At 43.2% G+C, this 20,547-nt stretch overlaps 1 long non-coding RNA gene across 1 annotated transcript in view; it reads left to right on the top strand.

The window, feature by feature from the left end:
- The first annotated feature begins 3,343 nt into the window (after nucleotides 1–3,343).
- Nucleotides 3,344–20,547, top strand: part of LOC127547219 (uncharacterized) — a 54,181-nt gene continuing 36,977 nt past the window's right edge. Inside the window, exon 1 of the long non-coding RNA XR_007950097.1 lies at nucleotides 3,344–3,592. This is a non-coding gene — a long non-coding RNA (uncharacterized LOC127547219). The remainder of the gene's footprint in view (nucleotides 3,593–20,547) is intronic.

Genomic DNA, 20,547 nt, shown 5'->3' with positions numbered 1-20,547 from the left:
GGAACTGGTGGAAGTGATGCTCCCCCTTCTCTCAGGCTCCTTCAGGCTTTGTTTTATATTATATCATAATCCTACACATTTCTTTAGGTGAACATAGTCTTCAGCCATGTGTCTGACTTACTGACCTTTAATGTTACTACATTTGACATTCAATATTTGAGTCAGTTTTTTATGGTTAAGTGGTAATTATTGATCACATTACATGAAACCAATAATAATGAAAGGTAAAAGTTAGACAGGGTTAAATGTCAGTGGATTTTGTTAGTTTGCATATATCTTGTCGATTCTATGGATTGTTTGATTCCTCTACTTCCCTGATTGAAACCACATACATGGTCACTTAGGGTAATTCCTAGGTATGCTGGACCATCTTTTGGTTCCTAGACATACTGGCCTTTTCTGAGTCCGAGTTGGTGAACACCATTATTTCCTGGACCTTTGGATCCTTTTTGATAGTGACAAGGCTTCCATGGCGTTCTCTCCTTTATCATTTGTCTCAGTGAGAGATTGGTTTTATTAGGACAGAATATGCAGGTGGAATCGTTTCCAGTTAACTTGCCCAAATTCCCCATCACCAGATTTTTTAGACACTGTTTCAATAATATAGGAAATGGCAATCCACTAATGGGAATCTCAGAAGGAGACGTTGTTCCTGCACGAATGCCGGGCACGTTTGGCCTCAGGGCTGGGCTTTGCGGCTCCCAACAGGCGGGAATGAGCTTAGGATGCAGGCAGGGGTGGGAATGGGTTGAAGGACCTTCCAGGGTCAGTATTTTCCAAGAACAATAACTGATCTTATCTTGCCCGAGGAAGGGGAAGAACAGCAAGAAGCAAGGTCACTCTGTGGTCACGTTTGTCACTTTGACCTGGCGTGTGAGGTTCAGGTTCTCGTGAGAAACTAGGGGGTCCTTTTTGGTTCAGCACGTTGAAGTTGCCCGCATGGCTCTCCTGTCTGTCCCGGGTTTGGGAGTTTCCAGCCCTGCTAAGGACCACGAGTGATGGGCGCTTGGCTGCAGATCATGGTCTGGCTGGAGCCCCGAGCACTAGAGGGAGGGAGGGAGGCAGGTGTGATCCCCCCCCCGGGGATGGAGGCTGGGACAGGGGAAGCAGGAAGGCCCGTGGAATGCTGTCTGACCGAGCTTTCACCCTGCATCTTGGCTAACTCCAGGCAGCACCACGTGCTTGGTAGGGATGGCAGGAGCTTCCATCCTCGCCAAACTGAAGGCCGGCAGGCCATGCCCATAGCTGCCTAGGGCAGGCAGGGGCCCCACTGGTATTCTTAGGTCGGGCTGTGGCCAAGAGGCCTAAAGACAAGACCCCTCCCAAACCTCCAGAACCGGGCATTTTCCTGGTAGCTGCTTCCTTCTCCATCCTTAGGACAACTGAGGGTTACATCCCCAAATGAGCCACATGTGACCCCTCTGGAGCCATAAAAATGATGCTGGTTTTCCTAGTAACTGGGCTTTCCTCGCAGCCATGGAATTGTTTTATGGTTGCGTGTGGGGCTAGAAAAGCACCATTGCTCATCTGGACCTCAGACTCGAAAGTTGGCAACAACCATTGTGGAGGCAGCCGGAGCCTCGGAGCTGGGTCCAGGGGATGAGACAGGGAGGCAGGGCCAGTGTGACTCTGGGAGGCCGAGAGGGAGCAAGGGAATAAGCATTTATTAAGCACATGTTATCAGCCTGAAACTGAGACTAGTGCTTTATGCACTTCTCAATTCGCTTGTGAAGTGGGTGCCATGATTATCCCTATTTTTACATATGAGGAAACTCAGGCAGAAAGGGATAGATTGAGTTTCTAGGGGTCACAGACAGAAAAGTAGCTAACTCCTACTATGTGCACTGTGCCCTCCCCCCCACCCAGCAGCCCACGGACGCAATAATTTCTTGTCTCTGGAGCCTGCCCCACCAAGACGCCATCTAGTCACAGACTCAATCTGAGGAAGCTCTGAATGTAAAAGAAAAGACAGGAGGGAGTGAATGAAGGAAAGGAGGAAAGGAAGAAAAGGAGGAAATGAAAGAAAGGAAAGGAAGGGAGGGAAGGAAGGAAGGAAGTCAAAGAGGCGTACAAGATCCACAGAGTGCTGGTCATGGAGTATAAAGGACATGGGATGGAACTGATACACACTCCAGGAGCACATCCCCACCTCCCTCTGTAGCATCTCAAACTCAACATATTTAAAACAGGGTCTCATCTTCTGGCCTTGCATCTTCCTCGAGAGGGCACAAGGCACCCAGCCGGGGGAAGGACTATTGAGTTCCTCCTTGACTCCTCACTCTCACCCACCTGTTCCCAAATCCTGTTATTTCCCCCTTCACAACATTTGGAAATACAATGATTGCAGGCGCCGCCCCATGCCCATCACTGCTTGGCTGGCCCCTGCGTTGGCCTTCTACCTGAACTGCGCAGCCTGTGCTCACCCGGCCCCTCCACCCCAAACACTGGGGGTCCCTAGCACTCTGGGCAGCTAATAGCTCACGTCCAGCAGGCCTTTCACACTACTCTTGTGGCCCCCCAACTCTTCCCAGGACCTCCCATGGGCTCTGCAGGAGAGTCTCCTTTTGCTTCCAGGCCGTCACCCTCGGGCCATGCTAGGAACGCCCTCCCACCTCTGCTGGGCCACGAGGGCGTCCTGGCCTTTGTCCCATCGGGCTCTGCTTCCCATGCTGGCGTCCTATTATAATGTCGTTTCCTGGGGCAGGATGATCTGTAGCACACACTCACTCAATGCCTCGCCGCTTCTTGATTTGCTGACTGACTGACTGACTGACTGACTCACTGACTGACTGACTGACTGACTGAAATGCTGTGTTATTCCCCAAACAATGAAACGAGCAGGAAGAACCGCTCACAGACCGGCCGGTGGCCGGGGTCAGCTGAGGAAACGCCCATTCACGTTAAGATGATGGAGGATAATCGGTGTCCTGACCTCCCCACTATTTTATCCCCACGGTGCATGACTGTTAGGTGGTACAGTGGAGAGAGCCATGGGTCTGGGGGCTGCAATCTGGTCCGGACACATCCAGACTGCGACCCTGGCTAGGTCGTGTCACCTGATCTTATGAGTTTCCTGAATACTAAAATGGACCTGACAACCCCCAGGGCTGTTTCTCTGAGTGTTAGCACAGCACCCGGCCAACAGAAGGTGCTGCATAAATGTACTGATGGTCACTGCACTCCTCAGGATGCTTAGACTAGTGAAGGGGGCTGAGGGGAAAATGGTGTGTTCTGAGTCTGTAATAGTTTCCACTGTTGGTTTATATTTGAGATGCCGGTTCCAATCTGGGGGGTGGGAGGGAGGGTGAAAAGGGTCTGAATATTTCCCTACATTGATGTAAATGTGCCGTCAGAAGCTCTCCCATTTCTAACCGCAGCCCCCCCCTCCCCTTCCCCCATTAAGCCACCAAGTAGATCATTAACAAGGAACTAACAAGCCCCACCATCGGCTCTCTTCTCCCCTCTCTCCTCAGCACCTCCATTAAGAAGCGTTGAGAATGATCTACGACCCCGAGTTCTCAGATTCTGGTGTAATTTCCTCCCCCACATCCGGGAGTGACAGTGTGTGTGCCCTGGCAAAGCCAAACAATAAGTAAGTACTTTTTAATTTTCTCCAGAAAGATGAATGCGGCTTAATTTCCGACAGGTGTTGGGATGTTAGCGGCGCGATGTACTTCATCAATCAGTCAAGCTCAGGGATTGGAAGGAAACACAAGGACTGAGCGGATAATGAGATTAAGGGGGCGCCGGGAAGGGCTCGTCTCCAACCGCTGTCTGTGTGTTTCTGGGGCTGTGGGTGAGCACATTCTGAACCCGTCCGTGGGAAGCCCAGGAAAAGCCCAATCCTCAGTCCGGAAGGAGCTTCCGGAGACTTCGGGCACTGGCTGTGGACTGGACGAGCAGTGCTCTCTCTCTGACCAGGAGACAGACAAGAATTCTAGTTTCAGAAGGACGTTTGTGTGGACAAGGCAGGGAGCGTCCCTTGTTTTAATCTGTTAGCCTTTCAACTTGACAGACTTACTCTGTTGGAGACGGGAAAAGCGAGCAATATTCTTGGGCAGCCATTTAAGATTTCCAAAGCTCTTCCCTAATCTCTCATTTTATCCTCACAACAGTTTTCCAAAGGTCATTTTAAGGATAAGGAGATTGAGGGAGAGAGTGGTTAAGCGGCTTGCCCAAGTCACACGGTGATAAGTGTCTGAGGCCAGATTTGAACCTAGAGCCCGATCCACTGTGCCACCAGCCTTAGGAAAGACCAGTCAGGGGATCTCAGCTGAATGATGCTTGCAAGGTAATTTCTTGAGCCCACATATTTGATAATCGACACTTTCTCCTGGCTAGGCCTAGGAAGGAGAAAGGATTTCAAATAAAGATAGGTGAATATTTATTATCATTATTATTATTTTGGCTGAGGCAACTGGGGTTAAGGGACTTGCCCAGGGTCACACAGACAGGAAGTGTTCAGAGTCTGAGACCAGGTCCTCCTGACTTCAGGGCTGGTGCTCTATGCCCTGCACCACTTAGCTGCCCCGATAATGAATATTTTTGAACTTAATTGCCAGATGCCAGAGAAATATTATCCTGTATTACAGACATTGATCCTCTAGGGTTTGTGGGAGGTAATGTATGTGTGTTTTATAGTATTTGCAGTGCATGTATTATGCATATCATGTGCATGTATATACAATAGTATAAGTGCACACATATTCATACACACACATGTGTATGTATATATTTATTATCCTTTTTTATTTAGAAAAATCAGCAAATTATTACCATTGCTGCTCTGCTCCTGGTTCCCAACCCAGACTCTTTTACCCCCATGCACAAAAACAAACAAGGTCATAGTTACTGTGGACACACACACACACACACACACACACACACACACTTCCAGGTGTCCCACCTGTTCCTACTGAAGAGTTTGCAACCAGAACATCTGTGAGGCCCTGGCTCCTCCCTCTAATCCTGCCCCCCAATCTCCCACTGCTGGAGGCCCAACTCCCTGTTCATTGGCCCCTGAAAGCATTTTCTTTGTCTCCCAGAGTAGCCTCTGCAGAAGAGCTTTGGAAACTGCGATGCTAATAATCAGCATTACATTTTCCCCCTCAATTGTATTTTATTTTCCCAAAAACATGTAAATAGTTTTCAACATTAACTTTTGTAAGATTACATTTACCAATTTTTTTTCTCCTGCTTCCTCTTATCACCTTCTTTCCCAAGACTGCAGGCAATCTAATATAAGTTAAATATGTACAATATTTCTAAATGCATTTCCATATTTGTCACATTTTGCAAGAAAATCTGACCAAGGGGGAAAAACTATGAGAAAGAAAATTCCAACAAAGAAACAAAATGTGAAAATACTGTGCTTCAATCCACATTCAGTCTCTCATAGTTCGTTCTCTGGATGCAGAGGGCATTTTCCATCCCTAGTCTTTTGGAATTAACATGCATCCTCTGCCTTGTTGAGAAGAGCCAAGTCCATCATAGTTGATCATCTCCCATGAATGATGTTCTCTTGGTTCTGCTCACTTCACTCAACATCAATTCATCATGTGAGTCTTTCCAGGCTTTTCTGAAATCAGCCTGCTCATCATTTCTTATAGAACGATAATATTCTATTATATCCTTATACCATAATTCACCCATTTCCCAACTAATTGGTATCCACTTAATTTCTAGTTCCTTCCCACTATAAAATATATATCAAATTTATTGGCACATAGGGGTCCTTTTCCCTGTTCTAGTGTCTCTGAGATACAGATGCAGTAGTGAGAGTGCTGGCTCAGAGAGGATACACAATTTTATAGCCCTTTTGGGCCCAGTATCACATTGTTCTCCAGAAAGTTTGGATCAGTTCCTAACTCCACCAACAATGCATTAGTGTCCTAGTCTTCCCACTTCCCTTCCACCATTTAGTATTACCTTTTCCTGTGATTTAGGTATGAAATGGTACCTCTGAGTTTTCTTAATTTGCTTTTCGCTTATCAATAGTGATTTAGAGCATTTTCTCATATAACCATAAATAGCTTTAATTTTTTCATCTGAAAATTCTCTTCATATCCTTTGATCATTTATCATTGAGAATGACTTGTATTGTTGTGAATTGGAGTCCATTCTCTCTATTTTAGAAAAGAGTTCTTTCTCAGAAACAATGGCTGTAAAAAAGTTTTCCCCAGCTTTCTGCTTCCCAGCTGTCTTGGCTGCATTGGTTTTGTTTATGTAAAGCCCTTTTTAAGTTAACATAATCAACATCATCCATTCTGCATTTCATAATATGCTGTTAACCTCTCCTATTTTTTTATTGAAGTTGTTTTGTCCTCATTATTACGGCACCAGACAATGGCCAAATTGTCGCATCGGAAAAAGGAATATCAAAATGGAAAGTTTAAATAACAGTCCAAATCTTCGTCTTTTCATTTTCATTTTTGTCATTTTGTCATTTCAAATTTTCAAAATTTCTCAAGTTTATGCTTCTGAAGTTAATAAAGCTTAAAACCGTACCAAGACTTGGATGTTTTGAACAAACACTAAAATCCACTAAAAATCACTATCTGTAAGTGGCTCCCTGTGGGCCTCTTGTAGACCCACACATTGTCTCGGTTTTACGACAAGGGCTTGGTGGCGCCCTTGGCTGTGCTGCTTCTGGACTTCATCAGGTTCCTCCGGTGGGCTCCCCCTCCCTCTCCCCACCCCTGCACTGTTCAGTTTTCTTCTGTGTGTTGTTTCCCCCAATGTAAGCTCCGTGAGGGCAGGCCCTTTATTTTTTGTATTTCGGCACTTGAGAAAGCACCTGCCACATAAGTGATGCATGATGTTTGTTAATGAGTGGGCTCACTACCGAGAGTGTTATATTAGTGAAGGCTCACGGTAGTAGGGTGTGAAGTCGCAAGGAGATTGGCAGATCCCACAGAAAGCCATAAAGAAAAGGTGGCAGAAGTCGGCCTGGGGGAGGATCCTGACTGAGGGCACCCCCTTTGGCGGCAGCAGCTGGGGCAGTGCCGGGAAGGAAGCCGCGCTGGCAGTGGGCGTATTGTGAAAAAGCAGGACTGAGAGTCACAGGGATTCGCCCAGAGGTTGCTGAGATGGATGGAGAAAGGGCAGGAGCCGCGTGGGCCACGGGCATGCAGGCGTGGGCTCCTTCCAGTCACGGTCAGTCGTGTCTGCACGACATCTGTCCATGAGGGGCCTGGGCCCCCTGAGCCTGGGAGCACCCACAGCTCGCCAGCCACCGGCTCTGGAGACCCTCAGCGGCAGCTGGCTGAGTCTGGGGTCTGCCTGCCTTTTACTCTTAAAGGGTTTGCTGAGACTTGGAGCTGACAGCCGGCCTCCGGAGCCCTAGGTTTCCTCCGTTCTGTCCTGCATCTTTTCCATAAGTGAAGCAATGGGAGAAGGGGTGACCCGGAAAAGAGATGCACTAATGGGAACACGGTCACGGGGGGATTGGGGATAAAAGGCTGGCCGGCTTTTTTAGTGCTCTATGCACTGTGCCCTGGAGGGGGGGATGAGAACACTTGTCCCAGCGGCCGAGAAGGCGGCAGATGCCGGCACCGCGGAGCGCCGAGGGCTTGGTCAGCCACTACGCCTGGCCCTTTGTCCTGCCAGGGACTCCAGGATTCAGGAGGAGGGAAGGAGGCCACCGGCTCCGTGCAGCTCTGCCCCTCTCCAAGCCATCGGCCGTGAGGATGCCCTGAGAGGGACCTGAGGACAGATTTTCTATAAGTTGCTCGGAGACCCAGAATGGCCTGGGCGCTGGAGGCTGAGAAGCCGCAGGAAGGACATCTGGCCCAGCGCTTCCTGAGCCCTGGAGGGACCAGAGTCTTCCTGAGCGACCTCGGCTCCTGATCTTTGGGGTAATAACTGGCCTGGTCCCGAGGCTCATCCCAAGGAGGCACAGTTGAACTCCAGTGAATGTTGGGTGCTTTTAGGTCTAATGGTCTCACCCAGGCTTGAAGCAGCCATTATTCACTGAGATAACGCTTTATTTCCCAAATCCATTGCACAGACAGCAAACAATGAGCGAAGCCTCGTGGTACATTTCTGCAGATGCAGAACCCCCCAGTGAGGGACCCTCTCAGAGAACGGGCTCTATGGCAAAGCAGAACTGAACTGTCTCAGAAGAAACGAGAAATGCTCAGCTAGAGACCCCGCCCTCAGGCTGTTCACAGGGACTTGTATCCCACAGAGCACCGACCTTGTTTGGGTCTGATCAGTCGGCCTTGAAGCCAAAGTGATGTCACTGTATTCCTCTTCCAAAGTGAAGGACACCAATGGGCCAAGCCCGGGCCAAGCGCTGTGCTGAGCAATATTGTCTCATCGGATCTCCCAAAGGCACCTGGCAGGTTTGGTCCAATTTTTCAGTTGAGGATACAGGATTTGAACTTGGGGCCTCAGCCGTCCAAGCTACTCTTGTCAGGTTCACCGCCATCACACTGGCATCCTCCGTCACAGGATCCTACAGCCTGAGGAAAAGGCTCCTCCAGCCCCAGGTTTGGGACCCACAGTCAGCGTGCAACCCCCTGGGCATCCTCTGGGCATCTGATGGCATTTACAACCAGGATACAGCATGGTCATAAAGAGTCCTCCCCCGGCAGGGCGATTCTCCGGAGTTTGTAGCTGGAGCAAAAGAAGAGCAGGCTCCTGAGGGATGAGGGGAAGTCCAGTCATGAGGGCGTGGAATCTGGTGAGAACCTGGCCCCCCATGGGCCGGGGAGGAGAGTGGGGCTGCGCCAACCTGACTTAGAGCCCCCGAGACAGCAGACAGCACAGCAAGGCCGGATGCAAGGGAGGAAAGGAGTCCAGGCAGAGCCCCTGCACCAGTGGCACAGTTCTCATCTCCGCCGGGTCTGTCAGAAGTAGCATCCCTTGTAGTCCCTGCCTCTCTGGGATATTGCGAGGAAAGCCGCTGGTAAAGAGCCTGAAAGTGTGAGCTGCTGAGGGTTACGGTCAGCCAGCAGACTGACTCAAGGAGCCGCTCAGTCCCAGACACTGGGCTTGAAATGGGTCCGGCCTCCTGGAGAGAGACTGTGAACCTGTGCTAATGGTGGGGTAAGTTGTGGTAGTTAGCAGCAGCAATAGTAACAGTCGCCGTAGTAGTCATAGCAATAGTAATTGTAATAATGATAGAAGCAGAAGTGGTAGTTGTAATAGAAAAAATAGTAGTTGTAATAGTAATAGTAGAAGTAGTAATAATAGTAGTAGCAATAGGAATAGTAGTAATGGTAGTTGTAATAGTACTACTAGTAGTAGTTGTAATAGTAATAGTAGAAGTAGTTGTAATAGTAATAGTAGAAGTAGTAATAATAGTAGTAGCAATAGGAATAGTAGTAATGGTAGTTGTAATAGTAATAGTAGTAGTAGTTGTAATAGTAATAGTAGAAATAGTAGTTGTAATAGTAATAGTAGAAGTAGTAATAATAGTAGTAGCAATAGGAATAGTAGTAATGTAGTTGTAATAGTAATAGTAGAAGTAGTTGTAATAGTAATAGTAGTTGTAATAGTAATAGTTGAAGTAGTAATAATAGTAGTAGCAATAGGAATAGTAGTTAGTGGTAGTTGTAATAGTACTACTAGTAGTAGTTGTAATAGTAATAGTAGAAGTAGCAGTTATAGTAGTAGCAATAGGAATAATAGTAATGATAACTGCAATAGTAATAGTACTAGTAGTTGTAATAGTAATAGTAGAAGTAGTAATAATAGTAGTAGCAATAGGAATAGTAGTGATGGTAGTTGTAATAGTAATAGTAGTAGTAGTTGTAATAGTAATAGTAGAAATAGTAGTTGTAATAGTAATAGTAGAAGTAGTAATAATAGTAGTAGCAATAGGAATAGTAGTAATGGTAGTTGTAATAGTAATAATAGTAGTAGTTGTAATAGTAATAGTAGAAGTAGCAGTTATAGTAGTAGCAATAGGAATAGTAGTAACTAGTAATTACAAGTAGTAAATAGTAGTAGCAATAGCAACAGTAGCAGTAGTGATAGTAATGGTGGTAGAATTAACAGTGACAGCAGTAACAATGATAGTAGTTGTAGCAGGATATATTGTAGTCATTGTTATAGTAGTGTATGATAATATTATAAAATAAAACTAGTACTTTAAATTTTACAAATCATTTTTTTATTTTATCTTTTCAATGATTTAATGACCATTGCTGTTGTTTAGTCATTGCAATCATATCAAACCCTCCGTGAACTCAGATCTTTCATGATTCCAGATTCTGAGCTGTATCCCCTGTGCCACCTAGTTACCTTATTCGAAAGAATATATTGTTTTTGAAAGAAAGTACTAATAGTTGGAAGAATCCAGAAAGGTTCCAAGGTTCAGCTATATTTTACTTTATTTTTTTACAAGTGGCTTTTCCTCCAGTTCCTCTCAATGCTTTATAGGCATGTATATGATATATGGATGTATAGCTATATTTATATATGTGTGTGTAGTGAAATAGTTATTAGATAATTATATACTTGTTATAAAATTGGATATACAGTTTTATATATAATTATATACTTCTATGCTTATAAATAATGCATACTGATGTATATCTCATATATATATATGTGTGTGTATATATATATATATATACATATATATATATACACACACATGAATCCTGTATCTCATATATATACACACACACACATATATATACATGAATCCTGAATACACACATAAATAAGAAAATCATTCTCACATTCTGCAAATGAAATGGCTTTCCTACTTTCTCTAAATTCTATATTACAAGTTGTTTCAAGAGCTCCCATGATCCTTTTTCTCTATGCATATAATACACCCATTTTTGGATAGAGACAGTGTATATATACATAATTATATGTATATATATATAATGTGTGGGTGTGTGTATGACAGTCCTATTGTATATGTGTAACTGTAAATGTGAGTGTGTGTGTTGTATTCCCTATTAGAATGTAATTTCCTTGAGGGCAGACACTGGGTTTGCCATTCTTTGCTGCTCCAGTTTAGCACAGGGCCTGGAACATGTTATTGCTGCTATTGTTTGGGTGTTTTCAGTCATTTCTGACACATTTTGACCCCAGTTGGGGTTTTCTTGGCAAACACATTGCAGGGGTTTGGCATTTCCTTTTTAAGCTCATTTGACAGTTGTGGAAACTGAGACAGGTGTTAAGGGGCTTGCCCAGTCTCGCATAGCAAGAAAGTGTCTTATCTGAACTCGGCACAATGTCCTCCTGACTTCTCTCCCCTGTGCCACCTAATGGAGAGAAACTGAGGAGAGGGAAATAAACCATAGTGTGATTGTGACGTGTTGTCCAATTGCAAAATGATGAGAAACTGCTCCAGGGATGAGGGAACGCTGGAGATGATTGTCAGGGATGTGAATGGAGAAAAGGAGACTAATCTTGACCAGGGATATTCTAAGGGGGAAGCAGAGTAAGCAATGGAGAATGATGCAGAAGCTGTGAACCCAGGTGAATAAAAGCAGGATGGTGTCTTTAGCAGAAATAGGGAAGTTTTGAAGAGAGAAGTGGGATGGGCCCTGTAAACAGTTGTCTCCTAATGCTTGGGGCAGGGGGGGTGTCGAGGGTGGGGGGGAGGAGGCACCTGGTTTTTAAATCAGCAGCTGATGACATAAGACTATATATAGCTCAGGGGAACGATGGGAGCAGGATTTATGATAGGAGTCATATAGATCCAGATGACCTCTAATCCCACAGGAACTCCTGAGACCAGTTGGTGCAGACAGAGGAGGAAAGCCATCTGAGAGTCCCAAAAGCAGGCCTGTGACCTTGCTTGTTAAGTATAATTGCACAAACTCATTCTCAGTATCATTGGGCTCTTGAGCGAAGCAGATCGTCAGAGCCGTGGCCATAGGAAATGACTGCGCTGTGGAGGGAAAGACAGGGAGAAGGGTGGTGTCTAAATAGAAAGGCAGATAACCACTGTCTGTGTGAGGGGGCAAAAGCCTGGGGTTCTGAGAGAGAACCGCAGACAGATCCCGTACTGTCAGTGAGTAGTGAGGTGATTTTGAGCACGTTACCTCTTCCCCTCCCCACCAAGTACTTCCTAATAAGCCTTTGGCTTTTTATATTTCTTACCTCAGAAGAAGTTTTCTCCCATGGTTCTGATGGCCGGGACAGACTCTCCTTTGGAATTCTCAGAATGTGCCTGTACGGTCTGAGTGATCTCTACAAGATCTTCTTTAGGTCTTAGAAAGTGTGTGTCTTATTCTTAATCCTGAGCGGCCACCGTGGGCCCAGGAGCTGCAGTCGTCGCCATGGATGTCCTTTGGCTTTTACTCATCATTATCCCAGAAGGGGAGATGGCACATTGCAGTGAGTTGTGCTTCTCGTTGCATCGGGTTAAAGATTGAAATCGGTTCTTTAGCTAAGCTCTTTTATCTCAGCAATCCTTCTTGGGGTGGCAACTTCCTCGTGTTTTCTAGTGTCATTTATAGTCACAATGTCAATATTGATGCTGTTCTATTCCTTCAGTAGCATATTATTAACTTGATGGCCAATTGACAAAGATCTCACATTTAGAGAAGGAGCGGCACATCAGTCCTTGCCCAACGCTGTAACACTGATCGCTTTGTCCTGGGATTGTCTGATCATCAATATTCAGTGAGACTGAAGAGAGGGAGATTGATTGGTACTCTTAGTATGAAAGGGTTGTCTGAGGATGCTATGTTGGATGTGTTGTACAGTCCAGGTTGAAGGGTTAGGGAATCTTTGTTTTGCACCGGCTCTCCTTTGGGCTTACTTCACTGGGTCCCAGGATGCTACAGAAACCTTTCAAGGGAGCTTATGCCTAGCACAGTCTGCCCAGAATGAAGAATGGCTGTTCTTAGTCTGTGATGGGCAAAGGCATGGGCAGACCATTGAGTCAGACTATCAGAACGCTTAATTTTGACCGACATTGGTTGGGCTGCAAGTAGTGTTCAGAATGACACGGGCAAAAGAGACAAGGTAATTGAAGTTGAATACTTAGGGCAGTTTTTCCAATGATGCTAAGCTGTTCAAGGCACAAAGTCCGACCTTTTAGATAGATGAAAAATAAAGTGGAAATAGCATCTGATGAACCACTGTATGGTGCTGTATTTTTACACGTGATGTGAGGTGGGTCATGGATGATTTTAGTTAGGAAATGTACGATTGCAAAAAAAGATCATGTCATGACAGCCAGCCCTCTTGCTGCACTAGTTTCTGAAAAATATTTTAATAGAATTAATAAAACAAAATCTCTGGCTAGAATTAAGTTTTTCAATGGGGAAATATTAAAATAAAAGGACAAAAATGTCACGGGTTAAGAAAATGCTTAAGGATCACATCTGTCCATTTCTATAAAAAGAAATATGGACTATGAATACTATGATTGTATGAAGTTAGCATTTAAATAAGTATATTGGCTGATTTTTCTGACAGTAGAAATATGTTGAGTGAGGATTTTTTTTCTTCTGCACCATAGAATGCAAAATCATCAAGGGAAAGAACTGCTTCCCTTTTTTTTTTTTTTATTATTTCTCTAGTGTCTTGCTTGGGGTGAGTTAGGACTTGAACCACTTCAGTCCTTCTACTTGAGGACTTACTTGATCTCCACAATTGCTCCTTCCTCTCACCTATTGCTTTATGTTTAATTTTATACATGTTAGATGTATTGATATATATGGATATTATTGTCCATAATTAAATATAAAATCTTTTTGTGGAGGAACTTTATCCCAGACACCAGGTAATAGAATGTACTGAACTGAATTCCCAGATTGGAAGTTGTGCAAGAATATATTGCTTACTCCCTACCACTCCCATCATCACAACCACTGAACAACAACAACAACAAAATTAAAAATAATAACATAACTTATGAGGTTGGGCCTAAAGGAATTGGTCAGAGTCGATATTTTGTTTTCAAAAAGTGCTCCACTTAGCTGGGGAATTAATTTTGCTATCAAAGTCTGAGCTCTTAATTATTGCCATCTAGAGAAAATTGTACGATGTTCATAACCATTTGACATATTTACTACATTTTTGTTTCCTGAGAGATCTGAAAATATTAACATGTAAAAGAAACGTTCAAGAGAAATGTTTTATGTACTTACAAAATAGATTTAGTTGTTGATCTTTTGGAATTAAAAAGCAAAGCTATGCATTTTAAATTGATGTTTTTATTTTTGTTTTGCAACCATCTTATTTTCTGAGAATATTCTTTGGTTCTTAATGTAGTTTTAAGGTTTACTGATAAATGCATCCGAATGGATTGGATTTCAGGTCTTTTCACTTTTTCCTTTCACTTTTTCCCCCTATTAATTCTTTGTGTGATATGTCTTTCATTTTTAATACTTCTGAAGAAATTTCCTGTATGCTTTCCTGAAAAAGTGGTCTGATTATTATCATCTTTATACTTCACTTGAAAGCTTGACAAGTCAGATTTTCTCCTCCTTGATGTGTCCTCATGGTCAAAAATTTTCATTTCCTTTGCTTCCAAATCTTTGTTTTTCATATTGGATTATTTCCTGCTCTATATTTTCTATATTTGAGGTTAGCTGCCATTTTCCCTCTAGATATAAAGATGCTGTTGTTGGTTTTGTTGTTGGTTTTAAATTTCATTGATGTTTTCCATGTAGATTCCCAAAATTATTTAATTTAATATTATTGAAAGATGACTTAGATCTCCCCAAACATTCTACATTTCTTAATAATTTTTCACTAACTCTGTTTATCCATGTAAATACTTTGGTGTATTCAGGAACTGTTTTCTTATGACTAGAGGAATCATTTGTTCCACTTCTAATGTTACTCTTGAGGCTGACTTCTATACATTTCCCTTCTCATTGTTATTCTGCTTATGATTTTTTATTATATTTTATAACTTATCTTACTATTGTTCATGGTGTCAGAAGTAGACTTGGTCATTGTTTTTGTTATTTTAATCATTTGTTTTCAGAATTTCTATCATTTATATTTTCTTGATTTTTTTTCAATGTGCTTGGTAATATTGAGAAAAGTATTCTATTGGTATTTCTTCCATTATCTTCTCCTAAATCTAGACATTTTTAAAAGTGATTTCCATTATAATTCATTATAAGTTTTCTATAATTTTCTTTGCCTAAAGTAGGTTTACCATTTCAATTTTTTCTCTGATACATGAATGTTCTTCTGCAGACAAATTACTCATTTTATCTGAATGTGCAGTAATATTCGGGTTCCCCTCCACACTCCTGTCTAGAATAGTGTTTCCGTTGATTCATGTTCCACCAAATCCTTTCACATCCCTGGCAAAGTTCTCGAAATTGTACTCTACATGCTCACGAGAGATCATTGCCCTTTCTTCTTTCTTTCAAACTCCACCATTTGAAGAGAAAGCTCAAATTGCTTTGTACTATAGTGCTTCTTATGTCCTCACATTTTCTTGTTATTTCATTTATTGGTTGTCTGGCTTTCTTCCTTGTCTAGAGGACAAATGCCACCGGTTCAAAAATTGTAGTGTGGCATTTGAACTTCACGGTGACCGTCATAGTGTCAGGTGGACAGTACATGCCGTCCTTTCCGAATGATTGCTGAAATAATGGCTCAGAGAATTCTTTTAGAAAGAGGATGTGGAGTCAGCATAGGCTATGATTATCCCCTTATAATTTGAAAATCAATTATTATATTCTACAACACAAAAACAAATCCACATTCAGTGACTTCATAAAGAATTGGGGATTTGCTCAGTATGGAGGTTGTTTATTATTGACCAATGACTTGTCAGGAACAGATTAGTGAATATTAGAGTGAAAGAGTCCCTGATGCTGTGCATTATACAACCAGGACAGAAGTATTCTAACTACCGCTTTCAAGACAAGTAGATCCATGGACTTGCTTGCAGGCAGCCCTTCAATGAAAGGGAATCTACTCCCTTTCCAGGCAACAATATTCCATTGGAGGAATGCTCTGATGGCCAGGAAAATATTTGACTCTTTCTAGCTTCCCCCCCCCCATTGTTCCTTGTTTTAAATTATGTAGCCAAGTGGAATATGTTACCCTGGGAATGATTCTAACCTTGAAGAAGGAGTATTCTGTAATTGTCTCAGGAAAAGAGAAAAGAAGTCCCTTAGCCAAAGAAATAGTAAGAGCAGGAGGCAGAATTTGAACCCAGGCTTATATGATTGCAAATCCAGTTTTCATTCCACCAAGCCACATTATGCATCATGGATATTGTAAACCAAGTCAACCCCCCAAAAATTGGTTTATGAGAAAATGATAAAACTACAGTGACCAATTGGAAGAGATATCAGATTCATCCAGTCTGATCTTTGTGTGTGAACAGTAATCCCAATAAGAAAATGCACCACACAGAGTGAGCCACCATTTGAATATTTCCAATTCTTAGGAATTCTTCCCCTGAACCCACAATCCCCCAATTTTTTGGAACCGTCTTCCTCAAGGAAAGATGATTTAAAAATGGTTAATCTATTTCTACTTTCCACAGCATCAGTTAAGTGCCCAGAGCATGGAATAGGCAGGATTATGTGGGAAATGATCCTACTGCAAGTGCAAACAGGTGCCTTTTATTCATCCAAGTCATTGGACACTGATGAAGTCAGATCTTCAGCGGCTGGTGGAGCCACAGGCCGTGATCTTTGATGCAGGATCAAGGAAGACAAAAGTAGCAGAGTTTAAAAAGGACAAGAGCTAGGGTCTATCCAAAGGGGAAGAAAATGTAGACTGCAATTTCTAGACTCAGGAAGCTGTGAATTCTACTTGAAATTAAAGGATGCGTTATTGACTTATCATTACAATAACTATCACGTTTTTCTTGGAGTTGCTAGATGGCAGAGTAGATAGATCACGAAGATCTGAGTTCAAGTCCAGCCTCAGACACTTGAAGCCGTGTGATTCTGAGAGAGGCAGTAGGTGGCTCGGTGAATGAGGTTCTCAGGGAGAACTAGGACCTCCAGCGTGAGGGCTTGCTGAGTCAGCCTTTTGGGGCTGTCCGTCCACTCTGGGTGTTCACCTTCCACCAAGCTCTCGCCTGTAGAATAAGCTATGCCATGAGGAGCTCCCCACTGGGTACAACCATGGTGGACTAAATCAGACTGAGAGTAACGGGCAGGTTTCAGAGCTGTTGGCGAGTTGGGGGTCTATCCCACGCATGGGAAGTCCTCCCCTGGAATGAGCAGATGGAAGCAGTCTGTTCCATGGACGGGAAGGCTGAAGCAGGGATGTGGAGATATGGAACACCCCACGCTCATCCTCTGCATGTCAGGCCATCGCAGATTGTTCTGATTTTGGTCTTTAGAGATGTGATAACTCGGGAAGAGAGGAAAGGTCACAACTTTGGGATGCTCACTTAAATCCAATTCCCCTGCAAGTCAAGACATCATTCAGTGATGCGATTGTTCTTTCAAACAGGACAAGGCACCATGGCAGCTTGGATAGAGTTCTGGCCTGGAGTCAGAAAGTCCATGGGTGCCCTCATTAAAATGAAAGTTTGGGAAGAAACCAGATAATCGGAGGGAGAGACCACAGGAATCCCAGGAAATCTGGGACATCCAGGAGCAGAGTGAGCTTTCCGTGGAAAGGGGCAGAAAAAAATCTGAAGGATTTGATTTTACCCTTCTTTGTATCCCAAGTGCTTAGCAAGTGCCTGGCATATAGTTGGGGTTAAATAAATGTCTGTTTATTGACTGACTGACAGATTTAGACAACTGTCTACAGAGGAAAACAGCCTATTGGGAGTCTTCTTAACACACAAGCCACATGCTTCTGAGGCTGCTCAATAGTGCCAGGATTGTAAATGATTAAGCAAAAGTCACTCCATTTTTCAGTTTCCTATGAAAAAATTCTATGAGCAGAGAGCTAGCTTGCTTATTGTAAACTGAGAAAACGATCGGCCCTTTCCTTTTCTCAAGTGCTCCTCAGTCTTATTTGTCACTCTCTCCGACGGGCCCAGTGGGCAGCACCGCCGCACTGAGGCCCGCTGCAGAACCGCTTAATTCAGTTATTCCTTGTAGCCCTCACAGGGCTGTAAACTCAGAAGGTCTGATAGGAAGACCTTGCACCCAAAATGGTGAAGAGTCCAGAAGTGAATCCCTGCTGTTAGTGATCAGGTTTCTCTTAATAATGTTCTTGCCATCCCGGTGAATCCCACTGCCTTGGACTGTGGCCACAACGTCGGCCAATGCCATCTTGGTCTGGTGGATATCCTAAAAGAGAGCAGAGAGTCCGGACTGCCAAAGGGAACAGGAAGGTTTTGCTCAAAGGTATCAGTGAAAACTGTTTCCTGATGTCATCCAGTTGTGCAATCTTCTGTGTCTTATCAGCCTTTCCTAAGTAGGGCGATCGTTTGTAGCTCCAATGAGGACAGACAAACCAACGAGGAGGGCTTTGGGGGCTTTGGGGGCTCTTCTCCTGGAGTACTGAAAATTGTAACTGGTGAATATCGTAGGAACGGCAGAGAATCGGAGCTGACCCGTCCCTTCACAACTCTGGGCAGAATGGACAGTTGATGAAATCCTCTCCTGAGTAGATCATGGAGGGTCCTTGGGCCTCTCTTTATAGAGACACATTTTATCTTTGAAAGAGTTAATGGCAGGATGTCAGCCCAGGCCAGTCATTATTCCACCTGTATGCCCTGAAGAGTTCCTCAGTACTTACTTGTTAGGTTGTACCTGGACTTGTTTAATTATGCAGAAACCTTATTATTGCCTTTCATTCAAACAATATGCTCTGTGCAAGAATAAGAGATTTTGTTGACTTTAACACTTGGTAAATGCTCATTTGATTGCTGAATTTGACTAAAATTGGCTGGAAATGTACCCATGGATCTCAAGATTTCTTATTGATAAGTCCATGTTACTCTCTCTCCTGAAGTTAATATATTATTTGGTTGGAAAATGCATTGACAATGGTTCCTCATGCAATGTAGAGACATTTGGGGAAAGTATCCATGCAGGGACTTTTGGCTGCTTCCTCAGTTTAGGCACAACTTTTGTTTGACTTTTTGTTTCACCTAATTATTAATATTGATCTTGTGCTGATTAGAAAGCCAAGAAGGGATGTGGTCCCACTTCTGAGCTAAACCGGTCTCCAGCAGGTCAGAGTTTGCCGACTGGTGAAGGCTGCAATGGGAATGCTAGAGGGTGGAGGTGGGCTGCTTTTCTATAAATAACAATAAAACGTGCTGCTTAAAAAAAAAAAAACTACACCAAGATTTTCTTCAGATTTATTCAGATTGTTCTGTAGTGAAGGTTGCCAGTCACTATAACTACCCCACAAGGGTGATGGTAGTGAAGGACTCTCCGATATCCTCAGAGAAGAAAGGACACATATTAAAGTATCATGATATTAGGTTGTGTGTGTTTGCTTCTGAAAAGGCCTTCCAAGGCCTAGTTTGATAGAGCTGTTAAGTGACAGAAAATTGCATTTGGAGCTCTGATGATGGGAAAATGAAATTCTGCTAGGCAGGACCTGGCCTCCAAATATTGTCAGTAAGTGAACTTTTAGAAAAGTGTGGCTTTGTCATTATTATAACCAAAGACAAACAGCTGCAAGCCAGAAGCACGTGAGAAACACACACACACACACACACACACACAGAGGTTCATGATGCCATCTGGTTTGTGTCTTTTGAGGAAATATAAAAGTGAAAACTGCAGATATTCAGATGCCCATGTAATCTTTCTTCCTTAGCCATTTTTAACCTCCTTTTTAGGATAGTTAGGTGGTTCAGTCCCCTCCTGGATCATTGTCTTGTGATGGTAAAGGAGATTGTGTAGCTAAGTGAAGCTGGGTTATGCTATCGAGGGTTACCTAAGAAAAGCCAAAGCACAAGTACTAAGATAATAAAAAGATAAGAAGAGGAGTCCCTCAGCAGGGAAAGTGTCCATGTACCACTGAGTACTACTGAAGTGGCTGGGCCAGAGCCCAAGGAAGCTCAACTATGGATGCATCTGGTGACAAAAGGAAAGTCTAGTGATTGCACAGGAACCTACAATGTAAGATCTAAAAATCTGGATATGGTTCAAAAAACAACAAGGAAATAAGAAAGATTAAACACCAACACCTTGTCAGGGAATAGACAGGATTAAATCCAGGTGATCTTTGCATCTACTACTGTCAACAAAAATCTCTTAGAAGAAATGGAGTTGCTCTCCTAATCAATAAAAGGGTGATAAAAATAATACTGGGGTATGATCTCAAAAAAGACAGAATAATCTGTGTTATAAGCTAAAGCAAAAGATATAGCATCACAAGAATACAAATCTATGTTCCAACTACTGATGCTGGAGGCCAGTGTTGTTCAGTTTTATGAAGATTTACACCATCTAAAATAATAGGAAAAATGTCACACTCTTCATAGGGGATTGAAATGCTAAAATTAGGAAAACACAAGATAATTGTATTAATAGGAAGTTTGACCATGGATAACAAATACAGGACAGAAACTAATTGTTTGTTTGTCAATATAAATCCCTGGTCATAGCAAACACTTTTTTAAAATCTAAAAGGTGATTCCACACATGGACTCACCCTATGGGCAATGTCAGAAGTAGATTAATTAGGTACTTAGCAGTCAAAAGTGGAGAA

This window comes from Antechinus flavipes, chromosome 2 (assembly GCF_016432865.1).
Source record: "Antechinus flavipes isolate AdamAnt ecotype Samford, QLD, Australia chromosome 2, AdamAnt_v2, whole genome shotgun sequence".
NCBI lineage: Eukaryota > Metazoa > Chordata > Mammalia > Dasyuromorphia > Dasyuridae > Antechinus > Antechinus flavipes.
The sequence above is the reverse complement of the archived record's forward strand: the minus strand, read 5'-3'. Positions and strand labels throughout refer to the sequence as shown.